We start from the raw sequence: 22606 nt of genomic DNA on the forward strand, positions 1-22606 counted from the left end.
GAACCCATTAGAGGAAAAGAACAGTCTCAATTCACTAAACCACTCGCAGAGGGAGCTTCTGTAGAAACGCAATAGAATATAGCAGTGACTATACGGGTGTTAGTCACAAAAGTATACCAGTCGCAGTTCAGTCATACTTTTTTTTCTGGGTTGCGCACGAACAAGGCAGCCTCGAAGAATGTATTCACACATCTCCACCAGCACTCTGGTTGTCTGTCACGCATTTTGTTAGTGTTCACTTTTCTGTAGATGTTGTTGTCATTCTTGGTACTCGAAGAACATTGCAAGAAGGATCGTATCATAGACTGGGTTGTAAGTGGGGATGGTTATGAACGGTGAAGCCACTTTGATATCACTGGGTTCTTTTGAGGCAGACAGATGTGGGCAGCTGGCTATAGCAACTGCGTCGATATGGTAGGTTATAAAGACACACAACGCTCTAGAACAAGCAGGATTGAGGCAAGAGTCATATATAACCTTTTGTGAAAAAGAAGGCTGCTATTTTACACGTCACTGCGAGAGCGTTCTCTGAATTGCACAGAAACCTAGATAGTATTATTGCTATTGGAAAGTGATTGCAATGCTGGCTTCGGTTGTTTGCTTGGTACAAAGGGCATTGGATCGTGGAATCGAATACGCAATTACTGCTTGCAATTTGTTCGTCCTCTGCAAGAAGAAACCGCGACTTCTAAGAGATAAACCCTAAAAATTACCTTTACGGGTGTTTTCCCGCTAGTAACAGTTTCCAACAAAGTTTGTATTCTGACATGGTTTCTCAGTGGCAGTCTATAGATTGATTTCTCGTTTTCTTTCTGTCTTAACGTACTTATTTTTCTCGAGGACTTCTTTTATGTATTATTGTCATGATTACTGCGCACATGAGTATTTATGGAGTATAAACGACTGGCTGGACCACGGCTGAGTTTTTTTCTGGCAATGATCTGTCTAGCATGAAAATGCAAGCCATTTTTTCTATAAATTACGGAATAAAGCATGTAGGAGTGTGTATGCGTGGCGTTTTGTTGAGGTGAGAACACGATATGCCTATGTTAGATGTATGATTTCAAAAGTGGAAACCCTGAACGACGAGATTGTTTGGCGATTGGGCGGAACCACACCGACACTCGCTCAACAATAGCAAAACAGATTTTGCTTTAATATTGTAGAGTGCGACAGATTCACTGTTCGTGTCCGTTCGTCCTTCTGTCTGTCTGTCAGCCGTAAACGGTGAAGTATATGTGCGCTAAGCAAATCGGTTGTTGGCCCATATCTCAAGTATGCCCTATCAAAGACTGGTGCTACGTCGTTGTTTTCGTCATCTTTTTGTTTCATAACCAGTCACAAAGATGATTTGATATCGTGAGCTCAGTTTCTGTTTAGTGCTTTTACAAAAAATATGTATGGACTTCATGAATGCGGTCGGCGCCATGTATGGCATTCCGCCTTTTTTTAGGCCCACTGCGAGGACGTGCGCTTCCAGCAAAGGAGGATAACCGGTTTGAAGAAATCAAGGCTGTATGTTGTTTGGATGCTGTTTGTAATAAAGTTAGACTTAGAAAAACTTGGTTTGTTCATCGTTGCTACGCTTTGCTTTAATGCTAGCCTAATATACATGTTTGTTGGGAGAAAGAGAGAGTGGGTGTAATATAATTGAGTGCCCTCTTATTTTCTGGCAAAGCTTACAGCTTATAAGGTTTTTAAGCAGTCCATCGTACAGATTCTTTCGCAGGAATTAAACTTGCTAAAGGAAATTATATTACGCACAAAAGTACTATTTCGAGTATGAGAAGCACGCTTGCGGAGTTATGTGGTTTACAGAGAACATCGCAAGCTACCCGGTTGTTTGATCTGCGTTACCTGTCGTTATGGGTACCGAAATATAATACATTATGGTCTCGAGCTTCCACTTGAAGGCCTCTAACCCTTTCGGCCCTGGCGGTGTCAATTGACACCACCGCACAAATTTTCCCCTAGTATCTCGGAAACGTAACCAATACTGCTCATTCTTGGGGGCATAGTTCTTCAATGATCCCCACTACAATTGACACCAATATTGCGGCAGGTTTGTGGGGGTAGCAGCCACAAAGAAGAAGAAGCGTGACCGAGGTCTTCCGTGAAGCCGAGGCGCGTAAGTTGAGGCGGGTAAGCGCCATTTTCGGGACGACGTACCGAAAGTGTTTCAGTGAGTATTAGGCTGAAAAGTAAGACGTTGGTTTTCATTTTGTGTGCACCATTGATTGGCAGAAAAAAATAAGTCACTTTTTACAATTTCCGATCACAGAGCCCTAATTATCTAATTTGATGACACGTTAATTAATCCGAAAATACTTGTACCAGTGGCTCAATTTTTTGTTTGTGGTCTTCTGAGGTCCTAACTACTAGAAAAACGCGCACAAAAAGTGTATATGACCAAAATAAAAAATCCAGGGCTGAAAGGGTTAAGATGCGTGTAGTGATAAGATGAATTTACTTCAGGAATGTCGCACAGACAGTGAAGTCCGTTCACAGTGACATCTAGGTTCTTCCCCTCGCAAATATAGGATCCCTAAATATCCCCAATCCGACAATTAGACGGATCTACCAGGTAAGAGGAACAAACTGTTTATTGGTATTTTATGGAAACTTAAATTAGGAACATAATTTGCCTATTCTAAATATAGCGGCTAAATTAGGAAAAGAACCCTTCAGCTTTCAGAACTTGCTATATAAAACAACACCCCTTTCTCGTTGAAATCCACACTGCCTTTGATGTAAATGAGCGACCACCGAGAACCGCCCCGGCGTCCCGTCAAGTATGGTGGCTGTTTTAGCCAGTTCTAAGCAACCACGACATAACTCATCACTACCGTAAAACACGGAGGCAGCGCGCACAAGAAGGCTTCCTATGACCCACCCTCCATGAGTGCCATTTGTTGTATTAAGCGTAACCAGCCCAAGTGACAAACAATCTAGACACGCCACCAGGCGCAGTGTCGTCACCTTATTCTTACACCTTGTTTCTTATCGTACAATAGGAGGCACTATCTCGTAGAGAATCATGCAAACCGCATTTGGGTGATGATATCTAAGACGGCACTGAACGCATTCTGTGTTATCTCTATTTCTCGTCTCAATTCAGAAAGGACGCTGGCCCATGCACATGCGTCCAACATGGCCTCCAAGATCAAAGGTGCGTGGCGTGTTTTTGTCTGGCCGTCCCATATTTGCGTGGCGATACAATGTTCATATCTCTGGTGCGTTCGTAGTCACCATAAAAGCTCGGCACCCATTTGAGGCCCACGCAGGCTGTTGTTTTGAAAGTTTACTTTGTGTGCATCATCCAGCTGTGCACCTCATATTTGCTTTACGTGAACTGTGCCGAGCAGATAGGTCTACTAAAATTACAGTAGCAGTCGCGTCTATGCTAACGAGGCTGGTCATTTGGGCTTGCTGGTATAGTAGCTTATGGTATATATCGTAGCGCCGGCAAGGAACATGGACGAAAGAAGGCACATTTAGGACAACACAACACTAACTTGCAAGAACAGTAATTACTCGCAGATTCGGCTAGTATATGTACTCCACAACGTCATACGTCACATATTATGGTTATTATGGTTGAGTGAGATTCTTGGACATCTGCGGTAATGAGGGAGATAGGTTAGATTTCAGATTCAGTAAGGAAAAATCAGCAGTCATAATTTTTATTGACATTGAAGGTAGTGAGCTTAGAATACAGGAGGTCACGCTAGAGATAACAGATAAATACAAATATCTGGGCGTATGGATAAGCAGTGGGACCGAGTACCTGGGGAACATGAAATATGCGTGACGACTAAAGGTAACAGGAATGCAGTGGTAATGAAAAACAGGGCACCGTGGAATTACATTAGGTATGATGTTGTTAGAGTATAATGAAAAGGGGTCATGGTTCCTGGTCTGACGTTCGGCAATACGGTCTTGTGCATGAGATCAGAAGTTCAAGAAAGATTTGAAATTAAGCAACGTGGAATAGGGAGGCCTGCCTTAGGAGCTCACGGGAATACACCAAATCAGGGAGTACAAGGTGATATGGGATGGACATCATTTGAGGGTAGGGAAGCTAGAAGCAAGATAAAGTTCGAAAAGCGATTGAGAGAAATGGGGGAGGAGCGTTGGGCTAGGAAGGTAATCAGCTACTTGTGCATAAAGAATATCGATACAAAATGGAGGAAGCGAAACAGAAAACTGACTGATAAAGACTTGGAAAATAGCAGGGGGCCAAACCAAAAATAAATATTGCTTAAGAAGAAGGTAAACGAAGCTGAGAACGATATGTGGAGAATTGGCATGATTAAGGAGTCTGCACAAGAGATCTATTGAACTTTTAAGCAGGAAATCGCCAAGCAAAGGATCTATGATAATACTTGGGGTAGTTCTCTACTGTTTGAGGCCAGGACGGGAGTATTGCGAACCAATACATATCGGGCCAAATACGAAGGAGTAGACACGGTATGCAGTGCGTGTGGAGAGGAAGAGGAAAGTGCGGAACACTTGATAATGTTCTGTAAAGGGCTTCACCCTACAGTTCAGGGTGATGACGCAGAGTTTTTCAAAGCACTGGGGTTTAGGGACAGGGAGGGCATGATAGAATTCAAGCGGGTAGAAATAACTAGAAGCAGGTATTCGATTGGTGGCTAAAGTCAAAGCACGAGTGAAAATTAATTCATTCACTGCAAAGTACGAATCCTGAAACTCACTATTTAAACGAGAAAAAAACTAGTTTTTCTTTCAATAGGTATTACGGCTTGGTGGTGCTAGCCACCGCCCAATCTAGAGGGTACAGCCATATCCATCCATCCTTCCATCCGGACGCCACGGCAGACTGCAGAGAGCATGAGATTCCAGCAGGTGATTGTTTTTTTTTTCACCTATGAGCAAGAATTCTTGTCAGCAGCTTCTGGCTGAACTGAAGGAAAATATTATGTCACTGTATTTATATTCATCCCAATTATGAAGAAAAGCATGGCAACTGCGGCATTTTCCTGATAGGTAATCGTAAGGAGGCATCAATTCGTCTGTGGCAGTATTGGTTTTTACGTTACGGCCCGTTTCGGCTCGGTGCTAAGCACCTCAATTTGAGAAATATAGAGCCATTATAGCATGACTCAATTCTGCAAATTTGTATAGGAAATAACTGGGCAAATATTGTTGTTGGTTCGTAGTTTTCGCCTATCCTGCCTCGAAATTTTACTGTTATATCGCGCACGGATATTTATGAGGTGGTCAACCAAAGCGCAGTTAGGCTCTAGGTAACTGAGTGCCCTAGCAATGTCATTGAAATAAGGTACGTGTGAAGTAATTTTTCCGTAATATTGTATAAGGCTTCTGTTCATGGGTACACGCAAATAAATGGGTCACTTTCTTTTTCCTTTCGTCGAACTACCCCTGATTTACATTGTAACACTGTTCCGAGAATTAATACAGGCACGATGACGTAATCACAGCAGTGATGCGTAGCTTGACGTGGTTTTATTGCTTTTCGGGACGAGGTTCCTTATTGCATCACTTGGTCGTTCGTTATTCTATCCGGCATAGCCAGTATATTCACACAGTGAATGATATTATGAGTGGGATGAAGTGTCCGTGCATTCCATGCGTGTTGTAGTGTGATAGAAGTTAACGGACGCATGGGCGAACGAATGCATGGACGAACGCAAAGATGGACGGATGATTCGACCCACCATTCATTCACTCCGTGCAAAATGTGTGATTTTGTTTATATATCCTTAGCGTGCTGAACAGTGTTTTGTTCCTTGTTGAGAAGTACCACTGAACGTGCCTCATTTATAGGGGAGGCCAGTTGTGGGGAGCACAGCTGGACTGCACGCGCGCCAGCCTTAGAAATGCTGAACACTTCTAAAAAGCAACAAAATCACGCGATGGTGCAGCTGTGATTGCATTAGGATGTCTTCAATAAGTCTCGAAACAGCGTTACAATGAAAAGCAGCGCTATTGTTCAATGAGAGCAAGAAAAATACATTATATTGAGTGTAAAGAGGAGTAATTCACGGACGTTGAACGCGGCACTCTTCTGACCTCACTTGCGGATATGGTTGCCAATTTTCTTTCTTCTTCACCAGTCCCCCACCCTCCATACTATGCAGCCCGTCAACTTTGCAGTATAGTTTAGAGCATTTGCGGATTTCTTGCATAGGAATCGTAACCTTAACTGCTGTAATTTTGGCGGTGCCAATGTAAAGCAAAAACAAAACCCCATTTGAACATAAGACGTGTCAGCACTGAGTTTGCTTCTCATGCTCCTTGACCTGACATTTATTAACAAACACAAAGCTTTATAGGAGTGCTAAACAATTTTTGTCCTCGTCTCAGAGAAGCTTCGCCAACAGCGTGGCAGCCTTTTCGACCGAAAGAAAGAGCGCCGTGGTGCGCAGAGCAGAGTGGGCACGCCCACCTCTTCAAACACGCTCTCTCCGTGCGATTGGGACGGCCAGAGACAAACCTGCCGTGCGCCCGCCATTTCGGAGGCCGTACTATATCGTGGTTAGGTGAAGGTACGCTAGGTAGCGATGGCGGGTCAGCTGCTCTCTGATAGTCTGCTGCGTGTGGTTGCGCCGAGTGGAGTGCTCTCAGTACCCGGGTTGTCGCCGTACAAGTGCGCTTGGCGGATTGTGCTTCCAGGTAGACTATTGACGATGAGAAGCGCCGGGTGCGGAAGGCCACTGGGGCTTGTGCTCGTCGGCCGAACGCCTCGTCGGCCGAACAGAGGGGAACGTGCATAGACGTTGTCTTTCAAAACTTTAAATTCCTGCCTGTGCAAGAACACTTTTTGCTCTATTTCACTGACCAGAAGGCGGTAATCAAGAAGGTGAAAGAACAGCCGGTCATGGAAATTTGAATAAAATTTCACACACTATATCGCCTTGATGACTGCTGGAGGAAACTACTGAATATTTCACGCTGTAACTATGATCACTTAACGAGCTTCGTCCAAAACTCTTGATACTCCGCCCAATGAATATCCTGTGATTTTTTTCTATATCTTCCGCTCGTGCGTATTCTTAGACGGCGTTTTCGTGACGGAAATAACCCGACAAAAGCCTTGGTGATACCGTCGTGAAACACTTTCGCGTTAAAACCAAGAACTACAATAAGCGCGTCAATAGATTACAGGTTTCGATAAACACCGAGGCAAGAGCAGGGGCCAATGTTTCAGATTCGCTGGTTAATCGTATGTACGCCATATTGGAAGAGCGAGGGTATTAAGGTCAGATTCAATTAAACTCTCTCAGAAATATTGTGATGGCACAGCGGCGCGTGTGCCAACGCTCCTTCGTCAGACGTTTTGTTGCAGCAGTCGAGTTAGTCGAACAGCCCCGCCGCGGTGGTCTGGTGGCTAAGGTACTCGGCTACTGACCCGAAGGTTGCGGGATTGAATCCCGTCTGCGGCGGCTGCATTTTCGATAGAGGCGGAAATTCTTTAGACCCGTGTGCTCAGATTTTGGTGCACGTTAAAGAACCATAGGTGGTCGCAATTTCCGCAGTCCTCCACTACGGCGTCTCCCATAACCATATGGTGGTTTTGGGTCGTTAAAACCCACATATCAATCAATCGAGTTAGTCGAACAGTCCGCACACGTATCCCTTGTACTCCTGTTACGATGCGCGCTCTCAAGCGTGAAAAGAAACGCGCGCATAAAGTTCTATGCGGACGGACTCCGTCTCAACAAGCACACGCTTTTGCGAACACGCTCAGTAATTCCCAAAGTATGATTCGAACTTTTGGCTAATGATGAGGGTGCTTGTGCCTGCAGTGGAAATAAGGTAGGCTGAAAAATTGACACAAATATTATTTTGAAAAAATATGTAGGCTCTGGTGCATTAGCACTATGAGGCACACATAATGTGGAAGTCAATGTCTCCTTTCGTACCACAAAATACAATGTATCGTTCAAAAATATAATTTACAAAAATATACCGCACTGTACAAAGTGCTTTAGTGCACTGGCGGAGAAACTACATGGGCGCGCTTAGGCCATCCATCTTGGAAAGCTTCCAAACACTGATTGTTCTTTAAACGTGTTTGTTGTGTTACCATGAAATTATCTGCAGAAAGCTCTCGTAAAGCCAACCTGAATTTTTTGCCGCCAGGTGCGTTCGGTAAGGAGCCGATTAGGTGGCACGTTGCCGGTAAAGGTAACGCCGACACCTGATCAATATTGCATAGAGAAATGCAGGTGACGCGATGATGACTACAAACATGGTCCATTCTGAATCGATGTGCCTTATTTAATAAATATAAAGCGACGTTTCATCAAAATTGTAAATTCTACTCTCGGATGGCCACGTTATATCACATGGTGTACCGAAAGGAACGTAAAAGAGAAGGACCCCCAGCAGCAATAATTTTACAGTCTTCCTATGTGCTTCACAAAACGTATCAAGCGGCCACTTTCATTCATCTCTTCACAATAAATATTATGCAGTAAGCATGGTTGCAGTTATATCTGTGCATCACCGAAAGGTCTTGCGAAGTACGTATAGTCACTCGTAACACCATAAATCTGACGTGTTTATAGACTCGTCGAGGGACATCTTTCTTTATTAGCAAGGGCTCTGAGTGATGCGTTCCACGTCAGCAACTTCTTGCAAGGCTGAAAGTTAAGGTGCAGTAAACCAAAGGCGGGAATGATCTCGGCAAAGTATGAAGAGTGAGAGCTATTTTTTTTTAGCGTGACCGACTTTATGACGAACGAGGGCGGCGGAGAAATTGCATAGTAATATTTTACATATTTTTTTAAGTAATGTAAAGAAGTGCATTAAACAATGGGTAAAAAATGAATGATCGTTAAATCTAAATACAGAAAACTCAGAAACACACATAAATCTTTGAATCAAGAACTCTGCGTAGGCCGCCGACGTCTCAGGCGCAAACATGAGCCCATTTTCACCGTTTAAAGACAAGATGAATGGGATCCGCGCCTGTGGCGCAAGTGGGATATATTGCTGGAGAGTCATCGTACCGCCACCTGCCTGCCGATGAATGCTTTGGCTTTGCGTTTGGCAGAATGAAAAGGCTACTGCGAAGACAAAAACTACTTGAGCGAACTTTCCTGAAATGCACAAAGTGGAAAGTCTACATGTGTAGTAGCATCCGAAACCAAGGCATTCTTCAAAAAATGGGCACATCGCAGACCACTATTTCACTGTCCTGCGCAGTTCCGTAGGACAAGCAGCACTTTATTGCTGCGATAGGTACAAATCAAGTCATACATACGCCGATTTCTCACATATTTCTGTGGCGCAATGTAATATATGTTCGGCATTTTATTATTTGTCACTTCTTTTATTTTGCATTCGGCAAACTTACCTACTCAATGACGCAGAGAAAATGAACTTGGCTTGCTATTCACTTCAAAGCAGCAGAAGCTCCTTTCGAACGCGCTGCCTTTAGGCGGTGCCGAGGCAGTATGCGAACGCAAAGAGCGATTCAGCGACTGGCAGGATTGCTCACAAGAACCGACGCGGCAACTTTCTGTAGTAACCGTCATGTCCGGTTCTGTCCGATTCGCCTGGGCTCACCACTAGACCTCCTCGTCTTCTGCTTGCTGGTAATTAGATCATTATTAAAAATAACTACCCGACTTCAAGATTTTTCACTGTCGCTGTCGCAACTTACCGTATATATACTACGTATTTATTTCGGTTTCCCCTTAAGTAAAAGTTTGTTGCAGTTAGCCTTTAAAAAACTTCAGTGTTCAAACCAAAAACTACAACAAGCGGTTTTATACATCACAAATTGGGAAACACGCCGGGACAACAAACGGGGCCAAAGTTTCAGCTTCCCTGGTTAATCATCTCACGCCATACTTTTGAATAGCGAGGGTGTTAAGACTCACCCACTTTCCTCTCTTTCTCAGCAGTATTGTAATGGCACAGTGGCGTGCTCGCCAATTCTGCTTCGTCATACTTTTTGTTGTAGCACACGATTTAGTCAACCACAGCACACGCGTCTTTTTTGTAGCCCAGCCACAGTCCGTCCTCTTATGCATGAAGGGAGACAAGTGCACCGCGTTCCAGGTTGACGGGCTCTTTCTCAACGAGCAAAAGTTGTCGCTGAACATGCTTTGTAGTTTACAAGGTGTCCTTAAAATTTTTGGCTGAATATGAGGGAGCTTGTGTTTTCAGTGCTTACAAAGAAAGCTCGAAACGAAAAGATACAAACAATAGTGAAGCAAACATGTAGGCTTCGATGTGTAAGCACTATGAGGACAACATAATGCGGAAATCTATGTTTCCTTCCGTACGGCCAAATACGACGTACCATTATGAATTATTGATTACACAAACTATTCTTCACTGTAAAAAGTGCTTTCTTCTACTGGCGAAGAAACTACACTTGCGCACTTTAGCCAACCGCTTCGAAAAAACTTGCAAACTCGGTATTTCATGAAACCTACTTGCTGTGTTATCTTCAAATTACCCGCTGAAAGTTACCATGATGCCAACCTGAAATTTTTCGCCGCCAGAAATGGTGTGAAACGAGGCGATTAGGTAGAATGGTGCCGGCTACGGTAACGCTGACAGCTGATCCAAATAAGGCAGGAAAATGCAGGTGTTGGCTACAAACTTTTTTCGCAATTGATGTGCCTTACTCAATAGATATACGACTCGCAATCAACATTGCAAGTTCTATTCTCAAACAACCAGTTTATATCGCATGGTGTACCAAGAAAACCTAAAGAGAAAGCACACAGCAGCAAAACATGTAGTATTTTGCTATGTGCTTCACATAACGTATCAAGCGGCCACTTTCTTTCATTTCTTCACAAGAAATATTATGTAAAAAAACGCGTTCACCTTTATGCGTGCTTCAAGAAGAGTTCTTGTGCGCTATGTATACTCACTTCTAACACCTTAAATCTGACGTTCTTATGCACGTGTCGAGCGATATATTTCCTAATTAGCGAGGACTCTGAGTGATGCGTTCCACGCCAGAAACTTCGTGCAAGGCTAGACTCTAACGTGCAATGAGCCAAAGCCGCAAATAATCTAAGCGACGTATGGAGAGCGAGAGCCATTTTTCCAGCCGGACCAGGTTTATGGCTAAGAAGGTGCTTGGAGACTTTCGTAGTATATTTTCAAACATTTCCTTCGTACGCAAGGTAGAGGGGTGCATGAAAGAACGGTTGAAAAGAATGAATGGGCATTGGATCTAAATATGGAACGCTCAGGAAGATTTTTAAATCGTTGAGTAAAGTAGTCTCCATTGGCCGCCATTGTCTTGAGCGAAACTGTGCGCCCAGTTTCGCCATCTAAAAGCATGATGAATGGGAACCGCGTCAGTGGTGCGAATGGATAATATTGATGGAGAGTCATCGTACCGCCATCTGCCTGCCAATAGATGCTTTGGATTTGTGGTTGGCAGAATGAAAAGGGTACAGCGAAAACGAAGAATACTTGAGTGAACTTTCCTAAAACGCACAAAGTGGAAAGTGTACAGGTGTATTAGTAACCAAAACTGAGACATTCTTCTGCAAAAGGGCGTATCGCAGACCACTGTTACACTGGGCTGCGCAATACCGTTCGGCAAGCACCACAATTTTCTGCGTTGTGTACATCGTCAAGTCATATATACACGCGTCAACCATTGCTTCACACAATTCTGCGGGCTTTTGTAATGAATGTGCAGTGTTATATTCATTTGTCAGTTCTTTAATTTTCTACTGATAAAACAAACTATGCAGCCAAGTTATAGTCCAGAGATAAAACTTAAAGATTATAGATTGACCCGACGTTTTGGGACTGATTCGGTTCCTTCTTCAGGGGTGACTGCTCTGCCAGTTCCGAAGCTAGCGACTTTTCTTGGTGTCGCCCTTTCAATTGTTTTCTTTGTAGTGTTGTTGTTGCTGTGATGTTTTTTCAACTGGTTCTGTAAACCCTGCATGTATACACTGGGTAAGGTTTCAGTTGAGCACTTTCCATTTACAGGCTTTGTTTTGATATGACAGGACTCTAAGAACTGTCTTTTTGGGCAGGTGCCTTCCGTGTCGATGACCCGGGCGTCATAAAATCTGAAGTGTTGGTCTATCCGCATCAATGCGGTGGTCCATCTCCCATGTTCCGCCAGTCAACTCGGTCCTTTGCTTGTCGCTGCCACATTATACCCGCAAGCTTCTCAATCCGCCCCGCCGCGGTGGTCTAGTGGCTAAGGTACTCGGCTGCTGACCCGCAGGTTGCGGGTTCAAATCCCGGCTTCGGCGGCTGCTTTTCCTATGGAGGCGGAAATGTTGTAGGCCAGTGTGCTCAGATTTGGGTGCACGTTAAAGAACCCCAGTTGGTCGAAATTTCCGGAGCCCTCCACTACGGTGTCTCTCATAATCATATGGTGGTTTTGGGACGTTAAACCCCACAAATCAATCAATCAATCAAGCTTCTCAATCCCATTTGCCCACCTAATTCTTGTCTGCCTCTAACTCACTTGCTTTTTCCGGGAATCCAGTCAGTCACCCTTGATGACCAGCGGCTATCCTGCCTAGACGCCACATGCCCGGCCCATGTCCATTCCCTCTTCTTGGTTTCAACTGTTATATCCTCAACCCCAGTTTGTTCCCTGATTCACTCTGCTCTCTTCTTGTCTCCTAACGTTACACTCATCATTTTCCTTTCCTTCACTCGCTGCCTTGGTTTTAATTTTAGCTGAATACTCTTTTTAAGCATCCAGGATTCTGCTCGATAGCCAAGTACCGGCAAGATGCAGCTGTTATATACCTTCATCTTGAGAGATAGTGGCAATCTACCAGTCATGATTTGGGAGTGCTTGCTGAATGTGCTTCACCCTATTCTAGTTACTTCCATCTCGTGGTTCAGCTCCGCTGTTATCACGTGTCCTACGTAGACGTAGTTTTTTACAAATTTATGGGCGTTATTACCAACTCGAAGCGCTGTTCCCTTGCGAGGCTGTTTTACAATACTTTTGTTTTCTGCAGATTCATTTGAAGACCCACCTTTTGGCTTTCCTTGTCTAATTTTGTCTAACTTTTGTATATTCGTTAGTAAATAATTATTCTGCTTTTATGTATTTGTATTTATTCCTCAATATGTTTAAAGTGTTCAGTGACGCGTTGCAAACTTTGTACAGGAATCAGTTCAATGTTTCAGATGCAAGTGTCTTTTTTTTTTCAATGAAATCAAGCTAGCGTTTTTTATTCTTTGAATAGCTGCACAAATACTTTTTCATTGATTTATCTTCAGCCATGTATTTTAGACACATAGTTATTTTTTTACACTAACCACTCTATGCAAAGAACTTTAGAATTTGCCAGTTCACTGTTTCTTGCCAAAAAAAGAGACAAAGGCCTCGTCAAACCATTGTGTGGCTTTTGTCTGTGTCTCTGTTAACTTTACCATGCATAGATACGAAATGAAATCGAAGTTCAAGACTGTCTGCAATGTTCGAGGCTAAGCAAAATTGCTTTTAGTATTGCAAATATTTGCGTGGCGATACAATGTTTGTATCTCTGGTGCGTTCGTAGTCGCGATCGAAGCTCGGCACCCATTTGAGGCCCACGCGGGCTGTTGTTTTGAAAGTTTACTTTGTGTGCATCATCCAGCTGTGCACCTCATATTTGCTTTACGTGAACTGTGCCGAGCAGATAGAGGTACTATAATCAGGGTAGCAGTCACGTCTATGCTGACGAGGCTGGCGATTTGGGCTTGCTGGTATAGTAGCTTAATGATATATATGGTAGTGCCGGCAAGGAACATGGACAAGAGAAGACACATTTAGGACAACACAACACTAACTTGCAAAAACAGAGTATTACTCGCAGATCCGGCTAGTATATGTACTCCACAACGTCGTACGTCACATATTATGGTTATTATGGTTGAGTGAGATTCTTGGACATCTGCGGTAATGAGGGAGATAGGTTAGATTTCACATTCAGTAAGGGAAAATCAGCAGTCATGATTTTTATTGACATTGAAGGTAGTGAGCTTAGAATACAGGAGGTAACGCTAGAGATAACAGATAAATACAAATATCTGGGCGTATGGATAAGCAATGGGGCCGAGTACCTAAGGGAACACGTAATATACGTGTCGACTAAAGGTAACAGCAATGCAGTGGTAATGAAAAACAGGGCACTGTGGAATAACAATTGGTATGTTGTTGCGAGAGGAATATGGAGAGGGGTCATGGTTTCTGGTCTGACGTTCGGCAATGCAGTCTTGTGCATGAGATCAGATGTTCAAGCGAGAAATTAAGCAACATGGAATAGGTAGGCTTGCCTTAGGAGCTCACGGGAATACACCAAACCAGGGAGTACAAGATGATATGGGATGGACATCATTTGAGGGTAGGGAAGCTAGAAGCAAGATAAAGTTCGAGAAGCGATTGAGAGAAATGGGGAGGAGCGTTGGGCTAGGAAGGTAATCAGCTACTTGTGCATAAAGAATATCAATACAAAATGGAGGAAGTGAAACAGAAAACTGACTGATATAGACTTGGAAAATAGCAGGGGGCCAAACCAAAAATAAATATTGCTTAAGAAGAAGGTGAAGGAAGCTGAGAACGATATGTGGAGAATTGGCATGATTAAGGAGTCTGCGCTAGAGATCTGTCAAACTTTTAAGCAGGAAATTGCCGATGAAAAGATCTATGATAATACTCGGGATAGTTCTCTACTGTTTGAGGCCAGGACGGGAGTACGGCGAACCAAGACATATCGGGCCAAACATGAAGGGGTAGACACGGTATGCAGTGCACGTGGAAAGGATGAGGAAACTACCGAACACTTGATAATGTTCTGTAAAGGGCTTCACCTTATAGTTCAGGGTGATGGCGCAGAGTTTTTCAAAGCACTGGGGTTTATGGACAGGGAGGGAAAAACAGACTTTAAACGGGTAGAAATACCTGGAAGGAGGTTATTTGATTGGTGGCTAAAGTCAAGGCACGAGTGAAAATTAAACCCTTCACTGCAAAGTACGAATCCTCAACCTCACTATTTAAGGAAAAAAATAAATATAGTTTTTAGTTCTTTAAGTATTACGGCTTGGTGGCGCTACCCACCACCCAATCTAAAGGGTAAAGCCATATTCATCCATCCATTCATCCATTCATCCTGCTCTATTTTTTAGTTTTGTGATCGCTTGCCTCATGACTGCTTCCAGCTTGCGTCCTGGAAACGTCCCTTCTGCAACCTTCTTGTCACCTCAGTGCGTGTGGAGAGAAAGAGGAAACTGCCGAACACTTGATAATGTTCTGTAAAGGGCTTCCCCCTATAGGCCAGGATGATGGCACAGAGTTTTTCAAAGCACTAGGGTTTAGGGACAGGGAGGACAGAAGAGACTTTAAGCAGGTAGAATTAACTAGAAGGAGGTTATCTGATTGGTGGCTAAAGTCAAGGCACGAGTGAAAATAAACCCTTCAGTGGAAAGTACGAGTCCTCAACCTCACTATCAAAGGGGAAAATGGACCTAGTTTTTGGTTCATTAAGTATTACGGCTTGGTGGCATGAGGCACCGCCCGATCCAGAGATACAGCCATATCAATTCATCCATCCATTCTGCAGACGACGCTGACGCCGACTTGCCCTACTAACAGTGGTCGCACCGTTGACCTGCTCGAAAAAATTGCACGTGTGGCATCATTCACGTGGTCACTGGAGTCAAGATACGCTAATTTGTATTATTAATTGGGCTTGATACAATGAGTGTTGTTCTCTGTAGCATGCTATAATCGACAGAGAGCCAAGCAGCTTGAGGCAACCTTGTGTGGCGCTGCTGTTCGCAAATTTCGTCTCCATGATACATGCTTTACGCTGACTACGTAGTCTGCCACGCCTTTCATTATTTGTTTTTGTGATTGATTCTTCCATTGCTACTTCAATATGTGCGACTCAATTTAGGGGGCCTGGTTTTCTTAAAAAGAATGTATTTTGTCGTTGTCAACCCTGCATAGCTACGTTATGCAGTTCAGCTCGGTCTTCACAGCATCACATTGCTGAAAACCAAACCGCAGTACTGCTAATGCTAGAGTAGTTTTCTTCTGCACGATGATCGGCGAAATTTAGTTGTGAATACGACGCTTAACATTTATAATTTTCCACAGTACGACAGTGGTGCGAATGCGGCATTAGTATCTCATGGTTGGCCGCTTGTAGGCGAATATGAACGTAAAAATGATGGGCGACGCTGTAGTCGCCTACGAATTATAGGGTGCCAGGGATCTGTCACTCCATCACCAAAGTACTTTCTTTCGCTAAGGAGAAGCTTGTCGTTTTGAAGCACGACATTGCTAAAAAGCGCGTTTCTCAGAAATTGTCGGCGGCATCTGTGTGTGAGCGGTAAAGCTGCGTTGGCTGTCAGTGAAAATTCGAGGTAGATTAAGTGAAGATGATGTTTGCGCTTCGTCCTTCCTTACGGTAAAGTGTAGGTCTCCACCGAGAAGGTAAGGCTTCGTGCTAACGATTGGGAAGGCCATGGTGCGTGTGTACTTCCGTGACTGATTGTGTGCGAATGTGTGCGTATGTGCGAGTGAACGCTCGTCTGCCTGTGTGGGCGAGTCCACACAAGCCTGTGTGTGCGTTTTTTGTGCATGAGTGCGTGCGGATATTTGTGTGCATGGACACGCGCATGCACGTGTGTGTGTGCTTTGCTGTGCGTGAATATGTGCAAATGTTTGTGTTTGCGAGCGCGCTCGTCTGTCTGTGTGTGCGCGCGTGTTCTTCTGTGCGTGGGTGCGTGCGAATGTGTGTGTGCTTTTCAGTGTTTGAGTGCATGCGTGCGTATGCGTGTGTGTGTGCGTGCGCTTATGTGTGTGGGCGAGTGCGCCCACATTAAGCTGTTCCGCATCTGAAATTACTCTCGTAAGTTTTAGATAAAAGCTCCTTTGGGCGGCAAGTAGCACGCACCACATTTTTATTTGTATTTATTTCATTTGACATGGTGCCACTGCGTTTTTCTACACGTGAAAAAACCCGCCTTCTACGTGTACCTCAGACGCAAACTGGCATGCGTGTCTATATGAAAATTAACGCTGCTTGCGCTCAGTCATAACTTTCCACAGAGTTGCGAGACGCACGCCAGACCAGACTACTTTGCGTAGGAGCTCACTTGCAGGAAGCTTCGCTACGTATGGCTCCTTTCATTGCCGAAAAAGTTGTTGGCAAGTAAAGCAAGCAAGCTTCTGCATTGAAGGCGTCAGCACCCCTAGGTATTTCCGCCAACCTCCGCGGAGCAGCCGAGCTATCCTTCAAATAGTTTGGCTCTTCGGGAAGCTGTAAACAAAAAAAATATTATTCAATCGCTTGAGGTTGCTCTCCTGTGTACTTTCTACTCCTAAACTGCTGAGGAAGGCACCAAAATTTTTTTTTGAAAACTGGCTCACGGATGTCTTCGCTTCGGTCACTATCATAAAGACAGGAGCTGTGGCACGAAGAAAAGGAAAAAGTATAGTGCCAGTTACCATCAATTCTTCAATTTGTTTTACTTTAAGCGGTTGGGGGGCGAAGAACGATGAGGTGCACAGCTAACCCACGGTCTGTAATTTCTATAAAGTGACATCCCACATAGACAGCAAAGTAATCGGTGGGTAGTAGACTCGCGCCTCCATACGACGAATGGAGCAGTCAGGCCCCCTTTTGCAATTACGCCTCCTCCGTCTGATTGAGACGGCCGGAGGAACACCGCCAGGCGCGCCAATCCAGGTGGCCGTGGTATGTGCAACCGAACCAGTGGGATAGGATTCTTTTTATTTTTTATATTATTTTCCTGTAGGGTCCCTAACAGAATGGACATTACATGAGGGGTGCGCATACTAGAAATGGGGAAAGGCAAAATTGGATGTGCAACTAAACAAAAAAACACATTTTAGAACATCGCTGAAGTGGCAGAAACAAACAAAACAAAAAAGAGAAGAGAGGGGGGTAACAGCTCCATTTGTTTGTGGACTCTAGATAAAAACAATTTGCAGTTACAAAAAATACAACTTATAAGGTACAAAACATTGCCAAGTACACAAAATATACATATACGCCAAACTAAGAAGATGACATTAGGAACCATTACACAAGAATTAGCATCGTAAGTCACCCGAAAAAAAATATTATGGTTCAGTGATGGTTGACACAAAATTTTTAAAGGCTTCGGCATCCTGAATACTAACAATAGTGTCCAGTGCGGCGTTCCGTTCCTTAGCTGTCCGAATGAAGAAAGATTAGGCAATTTCGGTAGTTTTGGGACGAGGGTAATGCACTTGCCTAGTGTTGCAACAACAAGCAGAGAAATAGGGGCGTTGGGTGAAGTAAACGCTGGATGGGGATGCGTGATAGAATTTGTGGAATAATGCCAGCCGCGTAGTTTTTTGACGATGACTAAGAGGGATCTAGTATACAAGCTATTTACAAAGGTAATAGCTAACAGAGTAATGAAAACATTACAATCAAATCAACCAAAAGAACAAGCAGTATTTCGAATGGTCTACTCAACAATCGACCACATTCATAGTATCAATCAGGTAATAAAAAATGCTCAGATTATAACCAACCACTATACATAGCCTTCATAGATTACGAGAAGGCGTTTGAATCAGTAGAAATATCAGCCATCATGCAGACAGACACTGCGGAATCAGGGCGTCGATGAAGTATATGTAAACATCCTGGAAGAAATTTACAGGTGATCAACTGCTACCATAGTGCTTCATAAAGAAAGCAATGGAATATCAATCAAAAAGGGTGTAAGGCATGGGGACACAATCTCCCCAATCCTATTTACGGCTTGCTTACAGGACGTTTTCAGAAGCCTAAAATGGGAACAGTTAGGGGTAAGAGTTAATGGAGTGTACTTTAGTAACCAGCACTTCGCCGATGGCATTGCATTGCTCAGTAACTCAGGGGACGAATTTAAACTCATGATTACGGAGTTAGACAAGGAGAGCAGAAAGGTGGGTCTTAAAATGAATCAGCATAAAACGAAAGTAACGTACAACCTCGGAAAATAGCAGCCCTCCGAGATAGGTAATAGTGCGCTTCAAGTGGTAAAAAACTATGTCTTCTTGGGGCAGGTAATAACCGCGGAGTTGAACCACGAGACTGAAGTAACTAGAAGAATAAGAATAGGGTGGAGCACATTTGGCAAGCACTCTCAAATTATGACAGGTAGATTGCCACTATCCCTCAATAAGAAGATATATAACAGTTGTATCTTGCCGCTACTTAGCTACGGAGCAGAAACCTAGAGACTTACAAAAAGGGTTCAGCCAAAATTGAGGACGACGCAACGAGCAATCGAAAGAAAAATGGTAGGTGTAGCCTTAACAGACAAAAAAAGAGCAGAGTGGATTAGGTAACAAACGGGGGTTAAGGATATCGTAGCGGAAATCAAGAAGAGGAAATGGACATGGGCCGAGCAAGTAGCGCGTAGACAGGATAACCGCTGGTCGTTAAGGGTAAGTAACTGGATTCCCGGAGAAGGCAAGCTGGTTAGGGGGAGATAGAAGGTTAGGTGGGCAGATGAGATTAAGAAGTTTGCGGGTACAAATTGGCAGCAGCAAGCACAGGACTGGGTTAACTGGCGGAACATGGGAGAGGCCTTTGTCCTGCAGTGGACGTATTCAGGCGGATGGTGATGATGATGATGATGATGATTATGATTATGATGATGATGATGATGATGATGATGATGATGATGATGATGATGATGACGACGGAGAGGGATGAATGCGGCACGTTTCTTTAGGTCTGTTACACTGGTGAACGATGAGTAATCGGAAAAGGCGAATCTGGCAGCGCGGTTATGGATAGGTTCTAGGGTTTTGGATGAGATAATGCTGGTGAGGGTCCCAAATTGCTGCGGCATACTCCAATTTAGGGCGTAATAATGTGGTGAAAGCTAATATTTTTAAATGGCTGGGAGCAAACTTCAGGGTTCTTTGGATATAACTTAAAGATCTACTAGCTGTTGAATTGACGTGATTGATGTGGAGGGTCCATGATAGGTCACTTGAGATATGTATTTCAAAGTATTTATACGAGCAATTCAGTTGTACAAAACTGTTATGTAGAGCGTTGTTGTACTTTAACGGATAAGTACGTCTGTAAAAAGACACTGATCTACATTTAGAAATGTTTTAACTCACCTGTCACTTGTGACACCAATTTTGAACAGCTGTTAGGTGTGCTTGTAAAGCTATTTGATCTTCGTGACTAGCGATTGTTGCGCAAGTAACGCTATCGTCGGCGAATAATCTTCCGTTGTTAGTAATACAGTGTGGAAGGTCGTTGGTGTAAATAAGAAAAAGCAGGAGGCCAAGTGCTGTTCCCTGGGGAACTCCGTAGAGGACGGGAGAGATTCGGGACCTATCTGGATTTATGAGGACGAACTGTTTTCTGTCAATGAGAAAGTTGTTAATCCAGGACAAGACGAATGGGTCGAGATTAATCAAAAAAGTTTGGTCATAAGGCGGTGGGGAGGAACTTTATCAAAAGCCTTTCCAAAGTCAAGGAGGAAGAGGAGGAAGAAAGTTTAAGCGGAAAGACAGGGAGGATAGCCAGTTCTTAGACCGGCTGGCTACCCTGTGCTGGGGAAAGGGATGAGGGGAATGAAAGATGTTAAAAAGAAATGTTGCGAAGAGAGGGAGAAATTACAAAAAAATTGCGACAGAGGAAAGGCGACATCAAAGAGTATAAGACACTAAAGTCTGTCTCTGAGGCCAGTTGTCCGCAAAAAGTGCAGCAAAGCTTTCAAAGCCTTCTGGGCTGAGCATGGGCTCGGCCAATGACCCAGAATCCTTTGTTCCGATAAAGGCCGGTCGTCTAGTCTATCCAGAGCTGCACTGAGTTCTTGTCTTTGCGCGTTGAAATGGGTGGACTCACACAGAAGGTGCGCGATGGTTTCTTCGCAACTGCAGTAAGTGCATGTAGGAGGGCTGGCCATCCCAATGAGATAAGAGTATGCGTTCGTGAAGGCCACTCCAAGCCACAGGCGGCATAGAAGAGTCTTCTCAGCTCGAGATATCCTTGGGGGACGACGAAGCTGCAGATCGGGATCCAAGTTATGCAGGCGCACGTTTGTGAAGTCTGTTGAGTTCCACTGTACCAATGTGAGGTCTCGTGCAAGCGAACGAAGTCTTGTAGCTGCATCGGTTCTTGAGAACGGGATGGCTGTGTATTGGGTACCATTGTGTGCCGATCTAGCGGCCTTATCTGCGCGGTCATTGTCATATATACCGCAATGACCTGGTATTCACTGATACACTATGATTTGCTGTTTTTCGGTTGCTTGGTGATGAAGAAGCCTTATTTCAGCTACTAACTGTTCATTAGGTCCATGGCGAGAGGGTGATATAAGACATTGAAGAGATGCTTACGAGTCCGAGAAGATCGACAATATTCCCGAAGGTTCTTTCACTATAAACTCCAGAGCTTCACGAATGGCTGCAAGTTCTGCAGCTGTCAACGACGTCAAATGCGCTGTCATGATTTCAATTGGGATGTGCCTCGCGGGAATAACCACCGCCCCTGCAGAGCTTACTGAAGACACCGAGCCATCCGTGTAAGTGTGAAGGCGTCTGTTGGGCTTCTCTTGCAGGAAAAGTAATGTGGCCTGTTTCAGGGCTAGATGCGAGGACTTTTTCTTATTTTGGATACCAGGAATTGTGAGAAGGGCTTTGAGTGGGTGTACGCACCATAATGGTATCGGCGGCTGTGCTGAATGCGTGAAGTGCAATGGAAGCACTGCGCAATGCTGAGCTACAGTTGCGCTGAACGCTGAGTGGGGCCTGGAAGTTCGAAGTGAGGCGAGGTGATGAGATGGAAGCCGAGCGAAATGTCTTATGTGCATTCTCAAAGCGTCTACGCGGATGTATGCGTTGACTGGATAATCACGCGCAATGTTGACTGTCGCTGCTGTAGACGCGCATCTCGGGAGACCAAGGCATATTCTCAGGGCTTGGGCTTGGATCGACTGGAGGACGCGAAGGTTTGTTCTTCGGATCCCGCAAAGCACGGGTAAGCTGTATCGCATATAACCGAAGAGCAGAATAGTGTAGAGTTAGAGCATTGCTCGTACCGATGCACCCCACGTTTTTCCAGCAAGAAACCTCAGTACGTGGGTGATCATGGTGAGTTTAGTTTTCATGTGGGCAATGTGAGGGCTCCAGGAGAGGTCGCAATCAACTATGACTCCGGCGAATTGGTGGGTCTTCACGTAGTTGATCGTGTGTCCGTTGATTTTAATAAGATATGGGCTCATAGCCTTATGCGTGATTGCTATAAGCGAGTTTTTCTCTGATGACAGCTCTAGTCCCCGTTCTTCCAGGTACTTTGTCGCTATTGTAGCCGCTTTCTGAAGCCGGGCACGCAAGTGAAGGTGTGTTACGCCTGACGCCCAGATGCAGATGTCATCTGCATATATTGATAGATGGACAGATTCTGGAAGTGCGTCAACCAGGCTGAGTAGCGCTAGATTGAAAAGTGTGGGGCTAAGAACACCGCCTTGAGGCACACCTCGACGGTTGCAATGGTGCGTTGCTGTGCCATTCTCTGTCTATACAAAAAAAGTTCTGCCTTTCAGATAGCTGTGGATCCATTGGTAAACCTGACCCTATAATCAAACATTTTCC

The sequence above is a fragment of the Rhipicephalus microplus genome, unplaced genomic scaffold (assembly GCF_043290135.1).
Source record: "Rhipicephalus microplus isolate Deutch F79 unplaced genomic scaffold, USDA_Rmic scaffold_17, whole genome shotgun sequence".
Taxonomy (NCBI): Eukaryota; Metazoa; Arthropoda; class Arachnida; order Ixodida; family Ixodidae; genus Rhipicephalus; species Rhipicephalus microplus.